We start from the raw sequence: 24842 nt of genomic DNA on the forward strand, positions 1-24842 counted from the left end.
TGCCTTTATGCGACATACCCACTTTCACTCTGATCAAGCTGGGGCACGCTAAAAACAGAAATATAGCTGGGGTGACTAGTCCCTCTCACTGCTTCGGCTTTGAGTGCAGACCCACACTCCTTCTGTGTGACTGTAGGTACGTCGTCTGACAGCTAGCCCCTCGCACAGCAATGGCTACACTGCTTTTCTGGGTATCAATCCTTGAGCTGGAATGCACACCTTTCTAGCTCTATAGCAGACACACCCAAAGTCTCTGAGCTCATGGCCTCTTGGGGGGGCTGCCTCACCAGTGTGGTGGGTTGAATTTGAGTTAACCAAAGAATATTACTCTCTTTAGCTGGTGTCATGCTAGCTGGACTCCAACAGGGCATATAGAACGCCGCTGTTTGCGAGAGATTGCTTAACCTGGTCTTTCATTTCATTTTTCAGGATTTTTTCTGCATCTTATCGGTTACATTAGGAAAACTTTGAACAAGAATCTGGATTGTCTGATCCAGCAAGATGAAAGACTTGGAGGGACTATGGTAGCCCTTTTTTGATCCCTGCATGGACTAATAGTTTAACTTCTACTGTACAAAATAATAAAGGGGTTGGTGTAGGAGATGTCTTTCAGTGAAGGAATATGCTCCTGGTTCAGTTGTGGATTATGCAGCTCAATAGTTAGCATGAAAGGCTCAATTCCAAGCCCATGGAAGTTGAAGAAGAATTCTGTTGAGTTGAAGTGGCTTTTAGATAGGGGGCTAACTCCTGAAGGAATTCCCCGACAAACTTGTCAGATGATGCCACATAAAGTGGCTGTTCCTTTAGCCCTTTCTTCCTCCCCCGCCTCTTGCAGAATCCTAACCCTGTAGCTTTCATACAGAATAGCTCCCACAGGATTGGAGAGGAATGGGGTGCGGGGGGGAGGGGGGAATGTCACTTTGGCGCTGCTCTACTCCCTTCTGCTCCTTTTGACTCAAAACTGTTGGAGTCCCACTCACTTATAGCCCATTGCACATTGCAAAGGGAATGAGTGGGGCCTAAGGCTCAGTTTTAGAGCTATCACTCTTCCCCAATGATCAAGATAAATATATGCCATGTCATATTACATACTGCTCTAAGACCACTTCCATACCAATACACAAGAGGGTAGAGTATTTGGCTCTAATTTAAAGGTTTCTCAGGTCAGGTCAACAAATGCTGCAGGAAATTAAATTTATTTAGACTTTCTCCCATAAAAATAAGACCCTTCATTTTAATCTCATGTCCATTCCATACGAGTCAGTGTTGTACATCTTGTGAAACCAAAACAGGTCCATAAAGATGGACTTGTTGACAAGCCTTGAAAGATTCCCATTGTAGTTAATGGCAATAATTCTAGTTCACTATTCAGACGCTAATAGATATAAATGGCAGAGCAACCAACATCCTTCCTCTGCCTCATTCTGCCTTCCTCTGCCTCATCCACTTTTCTGGAGCCAAATCACAAAACAGTATAATAGGCATTTCAATACATTTCTTTCCACTCATCCCCACCCTTCTAAAAGTTGCTAGAATCAGGAATTTGTGACGTGAGTTGTAATCAGTTCTTGTGGGGATTGATCAATATGTCAGCAAGTGATAGCTATATGGCTGGTAGGATTAAGAAAAAAGAGAAAACAGACTTATTATTTCTGAGCTCAAGAAAGCAAGCAATTGTCTGACATTCAGGCCAGATCCTGATAGGCAAAGTCTGTGTCTTTCTGTTAAGTGCAAATTATTTTACTCATCCCTCATCTGCTATGTGCTTCCTGTAGACCAGGAGCCAGATCCATTTTCTGGTTCAGGAACCTGGCATCTAAAGGCCTGATTCAGTTCAGAAACCTGTCTGGAACCTCTGTTTGTAGTAAACCAACTCCTTCATTTCTCTGGATATGAAATCACTTGTTGGCAGGAAGAATTGCATCTTTGCTGACTGTGATGACCTCATGAAAGCTTTTGTCATGCCAGATACATGCTTCAAACACATGTTTCCATTTACAGTGTACTGTTGTATGTGTTTGTGTGAGTTGCAGAATACTAATAGCTAATGCTGACTCTATTTTTGAAAGTATGTAATTGGAACTCAAAGTCCCAGTCTTTTCCATTTTTAAGTAACTTAGGTTAGCAAAGAACTAACATGGAACAGTAAAGTTTTAAGTTAAGATGCTGGAGAAAATTTTAGTAATCTAAACATGGTTTGGGGATAACTTTCTGAAACACAAAAATATCTATCTAATTATAATATGTCTCTTACAGGCTTAGTCATCTACCATTATCTGTGATAATGGTACATTGTGCAGACATGAAATAACCTGGGAAGAAAATTAAAACATTTTAAATCTTCATTTTCCTACTGTTTTTTCCAGAGAATGGAATTGATCAATCTTTAAACATTTAAATACATATTTGAAAGTATCTTCAGAAATAGGTGGGTTACTTGCACCTCAGAAAAAATATCTTTTTAATATGGACCTGCAATTCTTTGTCAAAACCAAGTACATTGGTTTCTTCCATTGGGGATGATAGCCTCTATTTCTAGTCTTATCTCAGATATTCTGGGTCTAAAATATAGTTTATTGGGTACATTTTTTTATCACAAACCTTGACTGATTACTTAGAAGTAATTTCATCAATATTCAGCTCTTCACTTCAAGGACTGCAAAATGTGTTTGTTTCCAAATATTATATAGTTCCCACTTAATCACAGATATAGGTTAGAACCCCAGATCTGGAGGATATCTGTTAACTGTTTTGGTTCCTTAAGTGTTCTAACATTAATTTAGTTTGTGGCCTCTGCAGTTTTGCTAAATATTTCCCATATTTCTGCTGTTTGCTGACATCCAGATACACATTTTTTTTCCCCCCTTGCCGATCTTTGTCTTTGTCATTTCTCATCTTCTCAGTAATTGCTTTTCTAAAGTCCAGTGTTCTGGAGACTTTTGATAGCATTTAATTGGCAGTGCTGTGCCACCAGCTTTTAAGGGAAACTTTTAACTGCTTTAATTGAAAAGTTCTCATCAAAAATTGATGGCCACATACTGCTTTTGTCATTTAAATCCTAGCTTCACTTCAACTTCAATTTATCATTCCAGACTGGCTTCCAATGATTAGGTCACAAACTCTGATTTCTGCTAAAAGTTAAGTATACTGTTTAAGGAGGGTGCTCTATTCTTCTGTCAAAAACATGTTCTCTACTACTTTATATGTGCATTTAAATTTTATTGTGCCTGTCTGCCCAGTAATTGAAATGCTAATAGTCCATGCAAAAATTAAGATAATTAATGAACCGATCAGATCGCCCATACCTGCCATAATCAGAACCCTAAGTCAAACCCTCTCTATTCCACACACTCAGTAACTGGGTATTGCAATCAAAATCCATCATAATCATTGCACTGACCTTGCAGGTCCCTTCATTTGCAGAAAACATAGGCCTGGACTACATCATGAAGTTCCATTAGTTTAATTTAAATGGGGTTTTAAACTGATCCAGTTAATCCATTGTGGACACTTATTTGGTGTGAGTGGCTTACTTCAGTTTAGCTGAAATGTATTCAGACATAAGCTAAACCAAAATGTTCCTGTTTTAAGCCAAACTAAGTTTGTCTATACTGCCTTTTGCACTGGTTAAAATAAATGCAACTTCATCATGAAGAAATGTATTAGCAACATAAATGCCGGTGTAGCATGGGTAGATGGCAGATGCCTAGAAGACCTAGACTTTGATGTGCTACTGAGCAACACCTGCAGAAAGTTGCAAACTGACAAATCTGGCAAAAATAGCAGGCCAAGCAGGGCTCAAAATTAGTTGTGCTAAAACAGCTATCCTTGAAATGCAGCTGTCAAACAGTAATGTCACACTAGAAGAACAAAATATCAAGTAGCACCATATTGACCAACAGAGACCTCAAGAAGGAAGTGGCTATGACGTTGCACCCCATGATGCTTTATAGAAATATGCTTAGGAGTGTAAATATGACATAACTGGAATATGTTTTATGCTAGATATGCCATTTAACATATCTTTGCAAAGGTTATGTTCTTCTGCATGTATTCATCCTATTTGTATGCATGTATCATTTTTATATCTGAAATCATGAGCGTTGGCTGTATGCTTGTATTTAAAGTGTTTGCTGTAGAAAGCGCCTAAGGCAGATTTGGTCAACATAGTGTGAAGGGGTTATTCAAGTACTTAGGAGTACTTTGCTAACTATGAACCTTGATAGACACCAATCCACATCTGAGCTTTCCTGGGAACGTCCTGTAGAAAATTGAGTCATGCATGGACATGTGACTTGCCCATGTAACTCTGAAACTCCATTTTGTAGTTAGATTCTACACAGGGAGGGAGAGGGGTTTCCACCCACAAGAGAGACTATATATGCCCCTGGAAAAACCCCTCCTTTTTTGGTCTTCAGCTGGCTCAAGTAGTGGTCTCTCCACCCCCAAAGGATACCTGAAAGAGACTGGAACAAAGGAGAGTAACTACAGGGGTGTGGGTGATTATTGGACCCAGACTAGAAGGAGGCTAGTCTGTCAAAGAAGCTTATTGGAACATCTCTGAGGGTGAGATTTCATCTGTAATCACTTTCTTACTATATTAGGCTTAGACTTGCATGTTTTGTTTTATTGTGATTGGTAATTGATATTTGTTCTGTCTGTTATTACTTGGAACCACTTAAACCACTTAAACTTAAAATCACTTTTTACCTATGAATTAACCCAGCGTATGTATTAATACCGGGGTGGGGGCGGGGGGGGAGAAACAGCGGTGCATATCTCTCTATCAGTGTTATAGAGGGTGAACAATTTGAGTTTACCCTGTATACACTTTATACAGGGTAAAAGAGATTTATTTGGGGTTTGGACCCCATTGGGAATTGGGTATCTGAGTGCTGGAGACAGGAGCACTTCTTAAGCTGTTTTCAGTTAAGCCTGCAGCTTTTGGGGGACGTGGTTCAGACCTGGGTCTGTTTGTAGCAGTCTAGCAGGTCTGGCACAACCAGGCAGGGCTCTGAGGTCCCAAGCTGCCAGGGAAAATGGGCATAGAGGTAGTCCCAGCACATCAGGTGGCAGTTCCCAAGGGCGTTTCTGTGACCCAACGCATCACGGTGGCATCATAGGAAAGGCAGCCACAATGTTTATTAAACTCAACAATATACAAAAATCAAAGATCTACAGCTCCAGGGGAACCCCCCCCCCACCCGAATTTTCATTTCAAACCTAATCTCAGTGCTAATGTGGCTGCAAGAGCTAGAGGTCTATCAGAATGTTAAACAGAAAACTAGACCCCTTCCAAAAATAAGTACCTACAAAGGATTCTGGTTGGACAGACTTCATCACCAACAAAGATCTGAGAAATCACCCACCAGAAACACAACCAAGTGCTGGATGTTTTTGGGAGCATGTACTCTGGATGTCATCACACAGGCTCTCATATGAAACTGTCCAGCGAAAACCAACTGCTGTGAGGAAATGAGAGTGCCCAAGTGAAACCTTAAGAACCCTTAACAGGGAGGGCAGAACAATCTCAACACCACAGAGCAGATTAAAGCAGCAACAAATGACAGGCATGGAAGAGACTAGCTTCTACCTTATACGCCAACACAGATATGGGAAGGATGTGTAAAACAATTTATGGCCCCCCACACCCAACCCCCCCTCTTCTTGTTTAGACAAGCCTTTGTATTGCGCCTACCATCTCATTATGTCTAAGATTTTGGTAGCATTTCCAAAGATCACTTTGTTCTAGACTTAAATGGCACTCTAAATACATGTTCCTGTGACAACTATAATGCTTTTGTTGCTGTTGATGCAATATTGCCTCTCTTCCATATTGATGTTTTTGTTTTTGTCAATGGCCAGTAGCTGATGAGATCTACAGGCAAACCCAGAGATCTAAAGAGAGGTGAGCAGGTCTATGCACACTACAAAATGGAATAGAAATCTGCAAGTCATAGAAACATAGGACTATGAATAGATTTCTTCAGGTAAATCACTGTATCAAGGAAAGTTCAATTGCTATAAAAAGGAATGATGGAGAAGTAAAGAAAGAAGGTAAAATATTATGTATTTGTCATGTGGGTAAAGAAAAACCGTGGCTTTCTTCTGAGATCATTTCTAGGAAGATGGTTGGAAATAAGGAAATGGGTAAAGGAAATAGTTCTGCAAGCATAAGGGTCAACTTTTAATTTCTCTGTGTAATGTGAGCCCATCCCTGTCAATTAGAAAAGGGAACATTCATTCAGCTCTATAGAAGGAGCACATTAATCATCTGCTTGGCACACGTTTCTGTCCAACACTCTGTCCCAAATTTGGCCTGTTCCATTAACTAAATCAGCCTCAAGATAAACATAATTATATGGGCTGTGTGTCCACTCCTGCCTCTCTCAACACTGCTTAGCCTGCCTACAGCAATTTACTTGACTGGAGGCCGGGGAGGGGGTGTGATGGGAATGTTAGTGACTAGCCAATGAAGCTCTTTTCCCTTAAACCATACTGACAGACACAGGGTTTAAACAGAACTAATTTAAACACAAAAAGGATATACGGGACTTCATCTGTGAGTTTCTTTTTTTTATAGAATTGATGTATATTTTAAGTAGTATGGTAAGAAAAGCAAAAGTGGGAACCTGTTTCAAAATTCCTTCAGTAATTGCTGTTGAAAGCTCTTAGTAGAAATGGCCACTGGAATTTCATCTCTTCAATGTACTATGTTTAGAAATGAGTAGGGCAGTTTCAGGAGAGAAACCAGGGATTGAAGGGGGCTAGATACTGACGTACCCATTTTTCCTCCACGCCCAGAGGTGGTTCCTGCAGAACAAGAATGAAACAATGCATAGAAGCTGTCCTGCTGCTGGGCATGTAGTACATGTGTGACAGTTATGAAGTTGCTATGTAAAAATCTAAGAATACCAATATGTAACCTAGTATTGAGAAACTATATAACTCAGGGATAGCGGAATATTAACTACCGTATATACGCGTTCATTAGCCCGTTCATTTATAAGCTGATCCCCCCCCCCACCCAAGATGGTTAGGTAAAAATAGCAAAAACTGTATGACCCTTTCATAAACCGACCCTATATTTCAGGGGTTGGCAAACTATGGCTTCTGGCCCGTCAGGGTAAGCCGCTGGCGGGTCAGGACGTTTTGTTTACCTGGAGCGTCTGCAGACATGGAGTCCCTCCGCTCCCTGTGGCTGCGGTTCACCGTTCCCAGCCAATAGGAGCTGTGGGAAGTGGCGTCACTTCTCGCAGCGTCCATTGGCTGGAAATGGCAAACCGTGGCCACAGGGAACTGCGGGGCTCCGTGCCTGTGGACCCTCCAGGTAAACAAAATGACAATGTATTAGATATTCAATTCAATGATTCCATAGAGTTTAAAATCATCAAATTTTGGTGTAGACCCATTTATAAGCCGACCCCCACTCTTTGATGCATCTCTTTTTTTACCAAAAATATTCGGCTTATGAACAAGGATATACCTAGAATGCTTGAATTCAGTGAGGGTTGCGAGAAGCACAAGTAGGAAAGAAACACAATGGTCCCAGATAAGAACAGCCAGACACACGCTAACCCCCTGGTCTTTCAAGCATTGAGATTTTTCAGATCCTATCTCCATGAAAGAGGCAAGCTTTATTTTGCCTCTTGGAGATCAAAAAGACTTGGCAGCTTTTAAAGAGACCTCCCCTGAAGCAGCAGGGAGCCATGGTTTGAGTTAAGGGACTGGACTATGCTAACCAGACCAGAGAGGACTTGGGGTACTTTGGGGGAGACTATAGGAAGTGTTGTTCCCATGTGAAAGATGGGTAGACACTTGGTAAGCTAGTCCCGCATAGTCTGTTTTATTGTCTTAAGACGTAGTTTCTCTTAAGTGCTTTTGTTCTAATAAATATTTTGCTTTAAGAAGGTGGTTGGGTTGCTGGATACCAGTGGCATTGCTTCTGAAGGGAACAAAATTGCTTGGTCGGGACATAGTCAGACCTGCTGAGGTAATCATGATTGATACACTGGGGATGGCAGGCAAAGCCCAGACTGAGAATGAGAGAAGAATGTGATTCCATTCTGAGCCAGAGGACACTTAGAGACCTGAGAAGGCATGCACTCAAAACAACCAGGAAGGATCATAGGGCTGAGACTAAGTTGTTGTAACTTAAACCTTCTTGCAGCCCAATCAGTGAGTAAATATCCCTTTATTGATGGTAACAAATTCCCTCACCCATTCACTGGTAACTTGCATCACTGTGGTTTGGCCCACGTTGTGACTAAATCAGCATAGCTGTCTTAGTTTATTCTGTGGAATGGAGCAGGTTCAGCAACTGAGCTAGAAATCTCAAGAGAACAGGCTCTTTTTGGGAAAATTTCCCAAATTCCTGTTTTTGATCTCACAATATCTTTCTTGTGATATCTTGGCACTTCTGTTAATAGCTGAAGGGATGCCATTAATGTAACAATTGCATATCTTGCCTGCTCTTGCTACAAGTAACTTATAAGGTTACTGAAAATGAAAGAGATTAGGGCCCTGATCCTGCAAACACTTAAGTGTGTTTAACTTGGCCCCAATCTTGCGAACACTTGGGCTAGAGGAAAATCCCCCCTCCACTTTTCTTTCACTCTGACCACCCTTTCCTTGTTTTCCCTGCATTGTCAGTTCCCTCTTCATTTTTGTGGGCCAAAAGGTGGTGGGGGAGGGAATTTTTTTTAAAATATGAAAATGTGGTTGTAAAACCCTCAAAATGGGTATGGGGACACTTTTTTTTTTTTTTTAATACTCCTTTTACTTCAAATTGACTGGATTTCCAGATTCAGTTGCAGTTCAGTTTGAACTATAAATGAAGGTTCATGGTGGAGATTCTTAATTCATGCAAACTAATTTCCTCTTGTCATATTTTTGAGGATTGTTTGCACAACACTTTATATTTTCAAAGTGCTAAGAATTACTATTTTTAACCACCATATTTTCTTCTACAAAATGTCTGTCTGCCAACAATATGGACAACTCTTGGAGTTGGTTTCCCTCTCTCCCCGCAACACACACTTATGCATGTCCTTGTTTGTTCAAGATGGCCCAATGGATGCATTTAAAGTAATGCTCCTTTAGATGATCAGAAATATGTGGGATTACAATTATGTAGTAAAGTGCAAATGATAAGGAACCTCTTTGTTTTAGACTCTCTCGATTTTTGAAGCAAATCTTATCTTGCAAAGAGTGATCTCATTCTCATTAAAACAACAAGGAGGCTGGTGGCACCTTAAAGACTAACAGATCTTTTTGAGCATAAGCTTTTGTGGTTAAAAACCCCACTTCTTCAGATGCATGGAGTGAAAATTACAGATGCAGACATAAATATACTCACTCTCATTGATACTGTCTAGCCATTTTGTTCTGACTCTGTGTTTACTGTATCTTTAGCATATTTTTGGTAACTGGTGAAATAGATCCCAAGTACACCCAGGAACTGATTACAGAAGCACACAACATCTGAGGAAAGAGCTAGTGTATAAAGTGGAAAAGGCGCCAAGCCACAGAATTTGTATCCAGATTTGAATAAAAACTTGCCTGAAGTTTAAGCATGTTTTGGTTCTGGGGCTTTAGTTTGGAGTCTTCTCTAATGCAAAACCATCTTGGCGCTTGGGGAACATCTGCCACTATGGCCAAGCACAATGCCTACAAACCACAGGAATGCATCATATGAGCAAGTAAAAATGTTATGGTAGAAGTACTGTCAATTGGGGCCCAACTTTTTTAAAGGCTGACTCCTGTTTGCGCACACCCATGCTCTCGTGCACCTGTTTGTTGCAAATGCATATGCTAATCAGGAAAATGCATGTACAAACTGGTAGTCAGACACTAAAATTACTATCTGCGTAGATTTCTGGAGATGGTGAAGTAACTGAGCAGCTGTCAGCAAATGTCCATGGACCAACTTTTCCCCTCCCTTGTTGAAAGCAGTGGAGAATCTCCAGGTTCTCTGTTCTGGGAGAATGTCCTGCTGTATGTGGGCTGTAAGGGATGACAAAATGCATTCTTCACAAATTAAAATAATGCGTATTCCAGGAGAATGGTACATAAAATGAATTAGGACCCTTTCAAAAGTCAGTCTGATTTTTTTTTTCCTCCTCACTCATATAATCCGTTCTTGCTTAACTGTCCAGTGTTGAAAAGAAAAACACATAGAACTCTTAAAGATTTTTAAAATATCACAGCCTCCTCTACGGTGGTATTGTAGCCTTGTTACTCCCCTGACACTTCTCCCATGCTTCCCTCTACATTTGGCACACTCTTTGAGCTGGTCTGCCAACTTAACTTCTTGTTCAAGTCCTCCTTTTCCCCTACGATTCATTTCTTCCACAAGGCTTACAAGAAATAAGCCAACTAAGACATTGATTGGTTTTTATTCTGTAATCAACAACTCTACCGTGTAGTGCAGTGCACCAGTCTTTGGAGACCTACTACATTATTTTACTGACTCTTATCCCTATCTTCCCTCTTCAACTTTCTCGTTAACCACTGGCTACTTTTATATCTGATCATAGCTTGTGTAAGCAGCTGGGGGGCAGGAATCATGTCTTTTATTTGTGGTCATTGTGATAAATAACACCAACAAAACCCTTCGGTAGACAGGGAGAGGTTTTTTTTCCTCTAAGCTCTTGCACATTGTTAATTTCTAATACAGATAACTCCCTGCCGGAGCCTTAAACACAAGTCTCCAAACAATGAGATAATTCACACTTCTAGTATAGATCTGCAGGTCAGACTTATCCCTATAAGACAGAAGATTCATGAATCAAAATGCTCAGATTTTGGGTGGATGTTTGAATCATGCTGCACACTTAGTAGTTCAGGGCTATCGTTTGTTTCAAGTCATAAGTCACGTGAGTCAGTGTGGTCTAGAGCAGTGCTACTCAAAGTGGTGGTCTGCAGACCGGTGCCGGTCCGCGAGCCATTGGCTGCCGGTCTGCACGCACATTGGAAAAAAAAATTGCCAGTCCCCCACATCAGATAGCTTGAGAAGCACTGGTCTAGAGGACCAGGGTCTGGGAAGAAGTCAGGATTTCTGCATTGTATTTCCATCTTTGCAATTAACTTTCTATAAGGCCTTCTGTGGGTAAGTTGTTGGACCTTTTTTTGTGTTTCTGTTTATTGACACTCACCTACCTGAAAAGAATGTGTTCAACTAAATTCACTTTCAAAAAAGTGAGATGCTCTGAAGAATGGTGCTCTTTTTAAATCAATGATACAAAATCGGTATGGCAAATAGTAAATGGATTAACAACTCACTGAATTGTAGACCTTTAAGTTGTTTAACAATAATTAGTAATGAGGAATCCTTCAATGAGTGGGGTATTTCTAGTGGGGTCTTGCAATAGTGTGTGTTCTCAGAACAATGCTATGCAATATTCTTATCAATGATCTGGAAGAAAATATGCAATAATTTCTGCTTTGAAGTTTTCATATGCCACAATGGTAGACTGGTAAATAATGATGAGCATAGGTCACTTACACATAAGCTTGGCAGAATTTGATTTTTTTTTTATAACTTTGACAGATAATTGGCTTATTTTTAAGCTTTTTTAAAATCAATTTTAATTTTCAGTTGTGGGAAATTATGGGGGCAGAGGAGAGATGTTGAAATTTAGAAAGTTAAAGCTTTAACTGTTAAAACACAAACTGTCAACATCACATGTCAAAATATAAAAAGTAAATATCTTTACATAAAGCTAAGATCTCAATCAGGATTTTTCTGCCTTTACAGATAGGCAAACTTCAATTATTAATGGACATTTTTTTCATTTGTTTTTGAGTACAGTGAAATCAATGTTTATTGACACTTACCAATTAACAATGTAACCCTGCCAAGCCTACTTATGTAGGTGCTAGTCAGTCCTTGGATATATAAACAGGGGAATATCAAGTAGAAATAGGATATTACCTCTGCATATAGCATTGATGAGACTGCTACTGAATACTGTGTCCTGTCCTGGTGTCTACATTTTTTAAAAAGGAAATATTTTTGAGGGCTCAGAGAAAAGCTTCAGGAGTGATTGGGGGTCTTCAAACAGATCTTACAATAAAAGTTAAGGAGCACAATGTATTCACTTGACAAATTGAAAATGAAAAAATTGTTTTCAGGTCAAATGAAACATTTTGCCTGATTTCTGACCTTTTCTAACATTTTAAACTTAAACAAAAATAGATTTACTTTTTTTACACATTCCACTGAAAATGTAACTCTAATGGAGCAGTGTGATAACTTCAGAGCTCTTACATTACATAGGTTCTGAAGGTTAGGAAAACCAAAATTTTATTCACAGCCATCTGAACCATGGTGTGTGCACATTTACATTCTCGGTGCAAAAAACAAACAAAAAAATCTGATATCCAATCCCCAGGGCTTAGCACCTATTACATTGATTAAAAATTGTAAGATCTGTCTTCCTTACTTGAAAATGTATCATTGTGAAAGAGGCCGAGGCCAATTATCTGGCTACATAGTGGGAGAGGCTTTGTGGATGTACATCCATTTACCCTTTCATTTTCTGCTGTAGTATCTGGTGTGATAATTGTTCCAATATAGAGGAGACTAGGCACAATTTTACATTAATAGAAAACCTCAAAGTTAGATGAAAAGTGCTATTGGGCTACTCCTTTCAAGTATTGTTTTCCTCTGATTGGCTACACAAGTCAATCTTGCATATGCCTAAAATTTTGGAAAAGGGTACCGCCACAAATGATGGTTCCCTGAAACATACATGCTCTATAATTTTATGGATAATTACATTCCGTATGCATTACCTCATTTTTGACATTAATGTTTCTTATTGTTTTTGTTCTTTGAATATTAAATTACTTTCATATGTAACCATCTTTTTACAGGACCCTTCTGTCTCTTTAAATTACCTAGAAATTAAGATAAACAATATAATTTCTATCACTTAATTTTTAAAAAATGTTGGCTTGAAGGTATGAATGCCTGCCCTCACTGGTGTTTTTGTTTTCTCTATTGGTCTTGTTCAGGACACTGGAGAAGATCAAGCTTTGACACAGTTTCTCTGCACTGTATACTTGTGACCCTTGGCGCTGCTCGGGACCAACTGGCAGTATACTGTAACTCAGTCAAGCCTGACACACTCATTGCCCCAGCACTGTCATAATGATACCTGACATGACACCGTTGAGAGAGATGTAAACTGGTGACCCGCTGGTCCTGGCAGTCGTGTTGTATGTATGGATTGTGCTGGAACTAAAACTCTCTTTTAACACATTTATTTTCTTAAAATGTATTTGGGAGGCAGCACATAAATCCAGCCTGCCCTAGACAAAGAAATGTAGATTTCCCTGTTTGTCTGGGTTGGCTACAGGCGGAGGACAATGAAAGATAAAGAAAGCCATCAAGCTAAACAAGCAGTGGAGAAGACTGACACTTTAACAATCACAGTGGGAGGCAGAATCTGTACCCCAGGAAGCCTTTGGTACAGACTGTGGACCTTGAGCTATATATGGAGAGCAAAAAGACCTTTCAGTTGACCCTTGAGTGATGGATATAGGGTACTGCAGTCTTCAAACCTGTGGAAAACTGGATTCCCCTAGTCTGGAGGGCTAGGGATACCGGTAACTTGACATAAGAAAGGAAATTGCTTAGGTAAAGACTGTAACTTGCTAAGATTCAGTTCTAGTAATTAAAAAGCGTTTTGTTTGTAACCACAGCTGTCTGTCTGTCTTGATTAGTATCACTTAAATATCTGTTCTTTATTAATGCTATTACAGAGCCATCTCAGTTCTGTGTATTGAAGTGAGTCTTCAGTTAATCTTATAGGCTGACGTACTCTCTTGGGAGGCAGAAAACTTAATATCTGAGAGTGTCCGGTGAGAGGGACTGGACATTGTAGGGGGATGTCTTTGGGGAACTAGGGTTCACTGATTATACCTGAAAGTTGAGACTCTGACAGTCTAAACCTTGCCAAGCTTGCTAGCACGTCAGGAAACTCTCACAGTTGCCAAGGTAGAAGGGTAACACATTGGCTCACAGTTCTGGGTCTTCTGAGCAAGACCTCACAGTGATAAATGGGAATCTAGGCACCTGCAAGCATTTTCTGGATCATGAATGGTGGTGGCAGCCTGAGGTGTGATGGTGGTGTGGGGAGCTGATCCCCACACCAACTCATTAATGAATTCCATGGCTAGAAACAAGAGGAATGTGGGCCTCCTGCAATATCCATAAGCAGGCCTGAGATTTGAGCTCCTTGCTTACATGGGTGCAATGTCTGCAACCAGTGCAGATGTAGTACTTGGAGTTTCCTCCTCATTGCACTGTCAATGCAGCAGGCAGAGGAGTGGGGTTTTCCAGGAGAAGAGGCAGAGGTTTTGACAACCCTCTAAACTAGTGGCTGTCCAAGATCTTTGCACATATTGGGACATATGGAGGCCTTGTAACTCTTTGCTAACATTCTTTCTCCAGGCAACATGATTTCAGAAGAAGTCATTCTTGTGGTTGCAAAGACGCAGCCACAGAAGGGAATCCCTATCAGGTTTCCAACAGGAAAACCACATTCCCAACAGGTGAGAGAATACCCCATCACACCTTTAGTTCCACCCTCAAATACCACGAGAGGTTCTTTCCCATGGACTCCCACACATTAGTTCTCACTGGGTTCCAGGGAGATAAGCATGCTGCAGAGCCTGTGTTCTCCTTTCCATGCCAAACAGTTTTGCCTCCCATTTATCACAGAAAATCATCAAAGTCCTGCAGCAGCAGCAGAAGAAGAAGCTTTCTATACACACACCCTCCCCCCCGCCCCTCAAATGTACAGATTAAATACTTGCTCAACTCTACTCAAAGTTAGTGGAAGGAGAGTGAAGGGATGGAGATGTCTGATTGCACAGTGAACACGGGTGAGAGGTGCTGACAATATTGTGCTACAGAAAAAGCGTTAAAGATTACATGCATGCCTTTCTTTTGCAGCACTCAGTGCCTGGAATAAACACCCCAAGTTAACAGTATGTTATGACACAGAGTATCCACACTTTGTGCATTCTCATTACAAAAGTGTCCTGGCTATGTTCTAGACCTCTCTTTACCATAGAGGTGGAGGCAGGAATACTGTGCTGCTACATTTTCATTTTGAAAGAGAAATTAGGAGTTAGTCACATGCTGAATTTATTGGGTATTCAGCAGCTTTGAAATGAAGAATTATAAACCACCATGTCTTAAAAAAAAATCACATAGTCTCCTTGAATTTAATGTCATCACAATTTCATATGACATCATAATACCTGGCTACAGGGAAGGGAAATCAAGACCATACATTAGCAATCATCCCTTGTGGCAACATTTTTACCTCAGCAATCTACATTAGTATATCTTATAATTTCACGGTGTTAGTAAGAACAGCCCTCAGTCTCAGGTGGTTAAAACTTGCTATTCATCATCATTAGGTACTTCCAACAGTTCATCATTCCCCATGTACTGACTATTGTTTCTTCCCTAACTCAACCCATGGAATATTTCCTTTACCTGGCAACTAAAGTAAGAGTTCTCCTAGAAGAATACCACATGCTAATGGCTATGTTGTCTTTTCACAACGGCTTCTGGAGCCCTCTTAGCTGAGAAGACCTTGGGGACGGGGGAGGAGGAGTAGAATGCTTCTGTAAACTTTATGAAAAGTGCTGAAAATCAGTAATCCATCACAATTTACCCTTATGAGGGCCTTTGATGTGTCAACAAAATAGCCTGAATTAATGGAGTCAGGAAGAGACTTTTACCATTTCTAAAATAAACTTGAGTGCACATTTGTTTGCCTGCATTACCAGTTAAACAAAGATATGGAACAAAATAAACCCCAAAGTTTGGCTGTTCCAACCTGTGGATATTACCCTGTCATCCATCTTCACATTTTCAATTATTGGCCATTCAGAGGATCCCCTTCCTGCTCTGTAACCTTTGAAAAGTCAATGTAGACCTTCATATCGAAACTGCATTACTTACTATTCCATGAATGGAGCAGCAGTCAATAGCTAGCTAATATTTACCATCTGTAATCTGTGCCATGCTTTAAGTGAAAGCTGAAAGCTAACACAACTATTTACAGGACAGAAAGGGTTAAGTGGGCCACTCTTTCCCCTTTTTCTTTTATTATAAGAACTGTTTGCACACACTGAAATCAAGCCTTACAGTACTACACTATTTGTATCATTGTCTAAAGCCATAGGGCTTTTATTTTGGTGTGTCTATGTGGGGGGGGGATATTTTTCTACATGACTTCCAAAGTGTATTAAATTGCTTTGTACAGCCCAAGGTGTTCACATGTAGGACTATTAACAGTCCCAGCTTACAGAACAAGTTGTTTGTAGTAGAATACAAAGCCTGGTCACAGGGCTTGAAAAATCAGCCAGTTCACCAGTGCTAAGTAGGAAGTGCATGGAAGCATACTCCTTGGCTTCTGCAGAATTTAAGAATTTTAAAAAATTCAAGTTGTGACCCTCAGAGCATCCTAGTGCAAGAGGGCGCTTTAGATTTTGTGGGAGATCCTGATCATAGGCATGGTCAGCCATCTTGCTGGAAGCAGGTGTGGTAAGAATCTTACCTGGAACAAACACTTAGTTTTGTTAAATGTTAGTTACGAAAAAACGTGTTTGTAATCATTTCTGACTTTATCCCTTATATCTGAACTCACATAAAACCTCTCTTTTTTGATTAAATATATTTGTTTTAATTTCGTTCTCAATCAATCCAGCACAGTGGTTGCTGTGAAGTGATTATTAACTCCAGTTAAAGCAACACACTTTTGTCTCTTTAAAAGAGCAACGGACCATGTCACTCTGAATGTTCCAGGAGAGGGCTGGACATATCAGGGCAGACAGTTTTGGGGAAATTCAGGACTAGGAGTGTGTTGGGGTCACTTGGCTAGTAGTAACCAAGGCTGGTGACAAGATTGTGGCTGTGGTGTAACACGCTGGCTACGGGAGTCAGTTGCTGAACCAGGGTGACTCAATGCATAGATACACAGTGAGTGCTTGTATGCTGGCTAGGAACTTCCAGACAGGAATCTTCAACTGCAGAGCATATTAAGGCGCTCAAGGTTCCAGGACAAGCAGTGACAGAACCTCTCACTAGTCAAAATTGACAGAATTACCTACCTCTTAGGGTTATGAGGAAAACCCTGGTAGCGTACCTGATGCAATGCAGTCTTCTAAACTGGCAGACAGCTTGAAATAATAGAGCAGTACAAACTGCCTACAGGTTGAATCCTGACCTAACCACACAATGTGAATAACTTACCTATGCCCAGGGTATTTCTCTGGCCCTAGAAGAATGAATAGTCTCCTTCCCTCCCTGTGATAATGGGGTTGCTCAGCAGCTACTTATCTAGCCCCATTATTCTTCCCCAACATGGCTGCGTAGTGGCAGGCTTGTTCTTTTAGACGCACTTTACTGAAAATGTGTTTGAGAACATGATGCCCAAGTGATGCTCATTCCTATCTGCATGTCATTGTCATGTTAAACTTTAAATATTTGTATCTCATATAGCATTGAAATTATAAATAAAGACTGTAAGGTGGGAATAGCTGGGAAGTACAGCTAGTATGACATCCTTTATGTTCCTAGTGCAGATGAATTTTTGAGCATGCCTTTCCCCCTGCCTTGAATTTCAGTACCAGAACTGGGGTTACAGCTCTTGTCCAAGTCAGCCTCTTTTTGGTGCATGCACAGCTCAGAGTAAAGGCATAAGTAAGGTGCCACAATTTGAAATGCTTGCTCAGTTATACTGGTGAAATGAAACAACCAATATTTGGATACAGCTGTAACAGCAGTAAATCGTGATGTGTCAGTAGTGATGAAGGTACTTTATATAATTAAGTCAGCAGATTTTTCTTCCCTCTTGTTCTGATCTGATGTGACTTGAAAGGATTTGTCAAAACACTCAGAGTTTTTTGGCAACTTCTTTCACTCTAATTGAAAGAGAAAAGTAATTCAATGAGAAGATGATGCGGGTTGGTTTAGTACATGGATTATGGCTTCAGAACAGGACCTACTTTTTGCTTGTACCCCGGACATCTGGAAACATTCCATTGCCACATTTTATTAGAACACTGAAATTACCTCATTAAATGATATAGAGATTTAGAAAAAAGGATAATTGTTGGTAGATCAATCACAGATTAAGTTACCCAGGCCATTTTAATATATCCTCATTTATCACCACAGACCATTAACATGGCCATTGGCTATACCATGTACATTTATTTTTATCTCAGACTTTGCAGGGCTTTGGAGCCTTCTCTAAGTGTAACGGGCCCCCTCCCCCAGCATTTTTATCCTTTGTTGTTGAATGAATGAGCTGATCAGCAATAAAGCACATATGCCAAATATTTTAATACCAACTGTTGCTTTTGTAGTTAAAAAATAGATCTAGGGCCTGACAGAAAACCTCACCTGCTTATTCATGTTTGTGCTGTTAAACCCTTCAGTGGTGCTTCATTGCATTGTTTTGTGTTACCACAAGTATGTGAATATTCTGTAGTAGTGACAGGCAATGTTCTGAGGCAGAGGGTGTGGTGAAGAGGGTCCTGAGGCTGAGGGGGGTACAGAGAGGGGGTGTTTCAGATATGGGGAGGTCTCTGGTAAAAGGGAAGGGGCCGGATGGCACAATTCCTGTGGTGGCTGGTGCTGACTGGGGCTGGGCTGGGCAGGGAGCCTCCAAGGAGGCTCGTGCAGACAAAGGGTTGGGGGTCAGAGGGAGACCATCGAGGTGGCTGATGCTGACTGGGAAGGGAGGACCCTAGACTCCATCTGCTTCCATGGGAATCTGCTGCACTGAGTGTTTACATATGTGATGGCTTCTACTAAGGGTCTGTATGGAAGATTATGAGCCTTGGATGAGGAGATGGTAGTGGACTCTGAGGCAATGAGAGATGTGGGGCGGGGGGAGCTGTGCAGTGAGAGGGGAGTCTTTGAAGCAAGGGATGTTTGAGTACGGGCATCTCTGAGATTTGTGCCAAGTTTCCACTTGGAAGATACACCAAGCAAGGATGGTTCAATAGTCCTCACTCTGAAGATGCCTAATCAACGCTATGAAAGCTGCAGCCACTAGTTATTTACTACAGCAGGACATCATTCTATCTGTTGTCCATTATGTTTATCAAATGAAAGGAAGATGAGACTCAAGGGGGTTATTTTTCAGGGGCCCACGTGATCCTCTGGCTGATTCGTTTTGTCTTTTTATCTGCTGAGATTTAGTTCACGTTAAAACTAACCTTTGCCTGAAACCAATAAATTTTGCTCACTTTCCAATCAAAGCCACCCACTGGGCTGTTTCTGCTCCTTCCTCTCCTCTTGTGAAAATAATATGGGCTTCTCCCTCTTCCCACTTCCATACCTCCAAATTCCTCCCTGTCCTTAGGGGAAGGGACAGAGCTTTGCAGCAGTTCTGGTTGGCTGCCTTGCCCCAGGAGTTGGGAAAGTGGGGAAGGCACCCAGTGAGAGGAAGGCGTCCAGTGTTTCTCCTGGTCAGGGCTGGAAGTCCCATGAGGGCTGGAACTTCTGTCTTTGGGAGACTGGCTCCAACAGGGACTACAGTCCTGTTACTCAGGATTAAACCATGAGATTTGGCAGCACTAAAAATGCCTGAGCAAGGCAGCACGGTCTCGTTGATAGGGAACTGGAGTGGGAGTCAGGAGACCCAAGTGCTATTCCCAGCCTAGCACTGACCTGCTATGTGACCTTGAGAGTGTCGCTTTCCTTTTCCGTGTCTGTTTTCCTTCCCATCCTTTGTCTATTTAGATTGTAAGCTCTTCAGGAGAGAGACTGTTTCTCAGTCTGTGTACGTATAGGATCTAATACAATGGGATCATGATCTTGGTTGGAGCTTCTAGGCTCTACTATAATACTAATAACAATGAAGAAGATTAAAAAATGCTGAGCCAAATCCTGTCCTCATTTATATCTATGCAACTGAAGTCTGTGAGCCAACTTTTGCCTTAATTGAGGAAAAACCCGTTTGGGTTCAATGGGAATTTGGCCCAGTTACAGACTGTGGAATTTGGTCCATATGCCCGCATGAGATAGCATTGTAGAACTGGGTAGAATATAGATTCAAGTACAGAAGCACAGATGTTATCAGGGATGCTTTAGCAGAGCTCCAGACCTGAAAACCCAGGTTCATACTCACCATAGCAGATTCCTTTCCGTTCACATGTTCACGTGTCTATAGAGTCTCTCTTATACCTGTTCTTTTCAAGTAGGTCATTTAGCATGATTTAGAAAATGGAATCAGAATTTTCTGATGCCGTGGAGAGATGAGGGGTGAAATCCTAGCCCTGTTGAAGTCAATGGCAAAACTCCCACTGAATTTCAATGAGGCCAGGATTTTACCCCCAGAATCTTGACGTCGTCACTGTTGATCTCTAGTAGATCTAGCAAGGGAGCTGTCATTTTGATTTTCCTTAAAGAAATTCAATTTTCTTCAATAAAATTGAAATTTTCCCATGGAAATTTTTCATTTTGTGAAACAGGCATTCTGGTGGAAAAATTTCTGACCAGCTCTAATATCTAGCCTGTGATTTCTTCTACCCTATTTTATTCTTCCTCTTTTATTTTGTTCCCTAGATATGAGCACAGGTAATTAGTTTTGTGGCTCCCAAGGAGGCTCCCAAGTTTAGTGAGGCCTGAATAGTGAGTTTTTGTCTCATTAAGTTTTGGCTTGTTCCAAAATACACAAGTAGCTGGAATAGATGACTGTATAGGCCAAAAGTTTTATTGGCATGAATTTGTGTATCCACATTACTTGTGTAACTATTTAAGAGGAGAAATATTTGCCTGCAAATTTTCAGTTAACACTGACTTATGTGTATGTCTCTTCTTTCTCTTCCTTCCCTCCAAATACTTCTTTCCTTTATGTCTGGCTGTTTTATCCCCATTTTTTGAGTGCCCTTTTGCCATTTAATTGACAATTTTTTCTTCTCCCTATTAAAATAATTTCTCCATTAATTTCCTTTTTCCATTTCTCTCACCATTCCTCTTTTGTTCCACCTTTTTCCCCTGCTCCCCTTCATTCTCCCATTTCTTCTGGTTTTCTTTCTCCCAATTTTTCTTTTGATCTTTAGTCCCACCCTTCATACTGAAGCCAGTGCAATAGTACAGCATGCTTTCATTTTCAGAATCTCATAGCAGTCTTGATACAAGCAATATTCCATGACAGGCCTTGACAAAACATAGCTCTTTTGTTTGAAAGTAAAGATCTGTTTTAAATAGACTGATTCATCCCAGTTCAGAGCAGTGGCTTTGTTTTAGGCCTCGGTAGCATAGTAGGGACTGTCTGGCAGGTGCATCTTACAGTGAACGTCACTGAGCAATACATTCTGTAATTACAGGTCATGAAGGTGGAGCTCCTCTTTGATGTGCCTTTGTTTTTGCTGCAGCAGTTGATACAATTTGGCTGAAATATCAAATACAGATAGCAATAAAATTTAATTAAGAAATCAAAGCTTTCATCTGGGTTTTAGAACTCAAGCCAGCAGGTTTCTTCAATCTAAAGAAAACATAGACGGCGTGGAGAGTAGAAGGCAGTGTCTTTGTAGCATATAAAATGTATAACCTTATTTTGATTGCTTACAAAGATAAAGCTTTTAGCAACTGCTGTTCACTTATGAGGCTTCTAGATCTTCCCAACAAGTAGGTACTTCCTTAACTGTCATCTTTTTTTATTTTAATAATTTAACTCTTTGTTGCTAATTCTTTGTTTATGGAGTTTTGGATTCCTTCATACAATAAATGTGGGTGAAGCATGTCTGCAAAGGTGATAATTTGGTGGTTGCCACCTTTGTGCGTGAGATTCAGGTTAAAGATTAACATTGACACGGCTGCGTTTTCAGACACTGATTCAGTTATGAATATGGTTCAGTATATCCCCTTTTCAAGAAAGTACTGAAGCATGTGCTCAACTTTAAGCGTGTGCTTAACATCCATTGAAATCAATATGATGTAGGAATGCATTTAAGGTTAATCATATGACTAACTGCATTGCTTAATAGGGATGGCTTGCTCAAACGGGTCTTAGCCTTTATGCCTGCTTCCCACCAACTAACACTGAGAAGCAACTTGATCTAGTGGATTAAGCACCGGCACGGGGAATCAGGAATTCTTGACTCTGACTCGGTCTTCTTGCTCTGGGGCCTGGGGCAAGTCATGGAGGGCTGGTTTCTCAGACATTCATTTCTGTGGGTTCAGTTTATCACAGAATCATAGAAATGTAGTGTGTGGGACGCAGAGAAGCCATCAAGTTCAGCCTCTGGTGCTGAGGCAGGACCAAGAACACCTATACAGTCCCTGACAGGTGTTTGTCCAACCTTTTGTTCTTAAAAATCTCCAGTGATGGGGATTCCACAACCTCCCTTGGAGGCCTATTCCAGAGTTTAACTACTTTTATAGTTGGAAAGTTTTTCCTAATATCTACCCTAAATCCCCCTCGCTGCAGATTAAGCAGATTACTGCTTGTCCTGCCTTCAGTGGAAATGGAGAACAATTGACTACCATCCTCTTTATAACAGCCCTGAGCATATCTGAAGACTGCCATCAGGTCCCCACTCAGTCTTCCTTTCTCAAGACTAACCGTGCTCATTTTTTTGACCTTTTCCCAGAAGGCATATTTTTTAAACCTTTTATCATTTTTGTTGCTTTTCTCTGGACTCTCTCCACTTTTCTAAAGTGTAGTGTCCAGAATTCAACACAGTACTCTAGCTGAAGCCTCACCGGTAATTGTTCTGCTGAATTGAGCAGAACAATTACCTCCCATGTCTTACATACAATACTCCAGTTAATATACTCCAGAATGAGATTGGCATTTTTGCAACTACATCACACTGTGGGCTCGTATTCAGTTTGTGATCCACTATAATCCCCAGATTCTTTTCAGCAGTAGTGCTGCCTCGCCAGTTATTCCGCATTTTGAAGTTGTGCATTTGATTTTTCCTTCTCAAGTGAAGTACTTTGCACTTACCTTTATTGAATTTCATCTTATTGAACTGAGACCAATTCTCCATTTGAGTTCTAACACTTGCAACTCCTCCCAACTTAGTGTCATGTGCAAATTTTACAAGCATATTAAGTGTATTCTCCACTCCATTATCCAAGTCATTAATGATTGAATTAAATAGGACTGGACCTAGGACTGACCCCATGGGGCCCCACTAGATACTCTCTCCCAGTTTGACAGTTAGCCATTAATAACTACTCGTTGAGTATGGCCTTTCAACTAGTTATGCACCCAATTTATTGTAATGCCATCTAGATTTGCTTATGAGAATGTTAGGTGAGACTGTATCAAAAGCCTTATTAAAATCAAGATATATCATGTCTACTGCTCCTCCCTCCTCTTCACATAATCCACTCTGCCAGTGACCCTGTCAAAGAAGGAAACTAGGTTGGTTTGGCATGATTTGGCCTTGACAAATCCATCCTGGCTATTCCTTAACTCTCTTATCCTCTAGGTGCTTGCAAACCGATTGTTTAATAAGTTATTTCAATATCTTTTCAGGTATTGAAGTTAGGATGACAAGTCTATAATTCACTGGGTCCTCTTTGCTCCCCTTTTTAAAGCTAATACTATGGCTGCCCTTCTCCAGTCCCCTGAGACCACACCTGTCCCCTGAGATTAGGTTGTTTTGATGTGGAATCAGGGACTTACCTATGTAAGTAGGCCTAAACTGTGTGTGCAAAACTGCTTGTGGAATTATTTGCACCTCTGAAAATGGAGACCTGATTAAAGCCAGGCTGCAAATTTGACCCTTAGCTTCTATATCACAATGTCTTCATCTCTAAATGGTGACAATAATGCGTACCTTCAGTACCACCTAGGGAAGTTGTAACAATAAGATTACTTAAATCTGGAGACTGACTGCCTTATTCACACGAGTCGTTGAACTGAATTCTATGGGATAACTCTTGTGAGTAAGATGAGCAAGATTTGTGCCCAAGGGCAGGTCTACACTAGAAGTGCTACATCGGTGCAGCTGTGACACTATAGTGCGACTGGTGAGGACACTCTGTGGTGATGGGAGAGCGCTCCCCTGTCAGCATAATTATTCCACCTCTGCGAGATGTGTAGTAGTCCTCGGGAGTGCGTCTCCCACTGACTTAGCGCCACTGTGGACAGCGCTTAGGTTGCTGTCACTTGCATCACTTGGGTGTGTGTGTGTGTGTGTGTCTTTTTCACACCCCTGAGCGATGTAAGTTAGATTGACTAAGCAGTAGTGTAGACCTGCCCCAAGTATTTGCATACTTCGGAATATTACTAGCGGGGATCAGATGGGAGAAGAAAAAAAGTGCTGGCCAAATCCAGAAACAGTCTCAACGACAGCCTTGTTAGAGGTTACTCATACAAACAAACATAAAGGTGTCCGCCAAAGGGAGGGAAATGGAGAAAACTGGTAACAAGAGTTGGTCTCTCTAAATACATTTAATTTGAATCCTGATATCCACTTATGACGAAATGTTATTGAGAAATTGTTTGACAGTGTGTTTAGAAGCTGAAAACATCACAGTAAAGGTGTTGTAGAATACATTTAAAAGTATGCCCTGTGGCTTAGTTAAAAATAACCTGTCCATTATGTTCAGAGCAACACTTTACAGTCCATCAGTTTGACACTCCAAAGGTAAGAAATGCTACTTACTATAGGGTGACCAGATAGCCAGGTGATAAATCAGGACAGGGGATGGGGGGTAATAGGCACCTATATAAGACAAAGCCCCAAATATCAGGACTGTCCCTATAAAATCGGGACATCTGGTCACCCTACCTTACTATGGCATAAGTAAACTCTAAAGAGTTATTGAAAATAGAGGA

The sequence above is a fragment of the Lepidochelys olivacea genome (assembly GCF_965140295.1).
Source record: "Lepidochelys olivacea isolate rLepOli2 genome assembly, chromosome: 2".
Lineage (NCBI taxonomy): Eukaryota > Metazoa > Chordata > Testudines > Cheloniidae > Lepidochelys > Lepidochelys olivacea.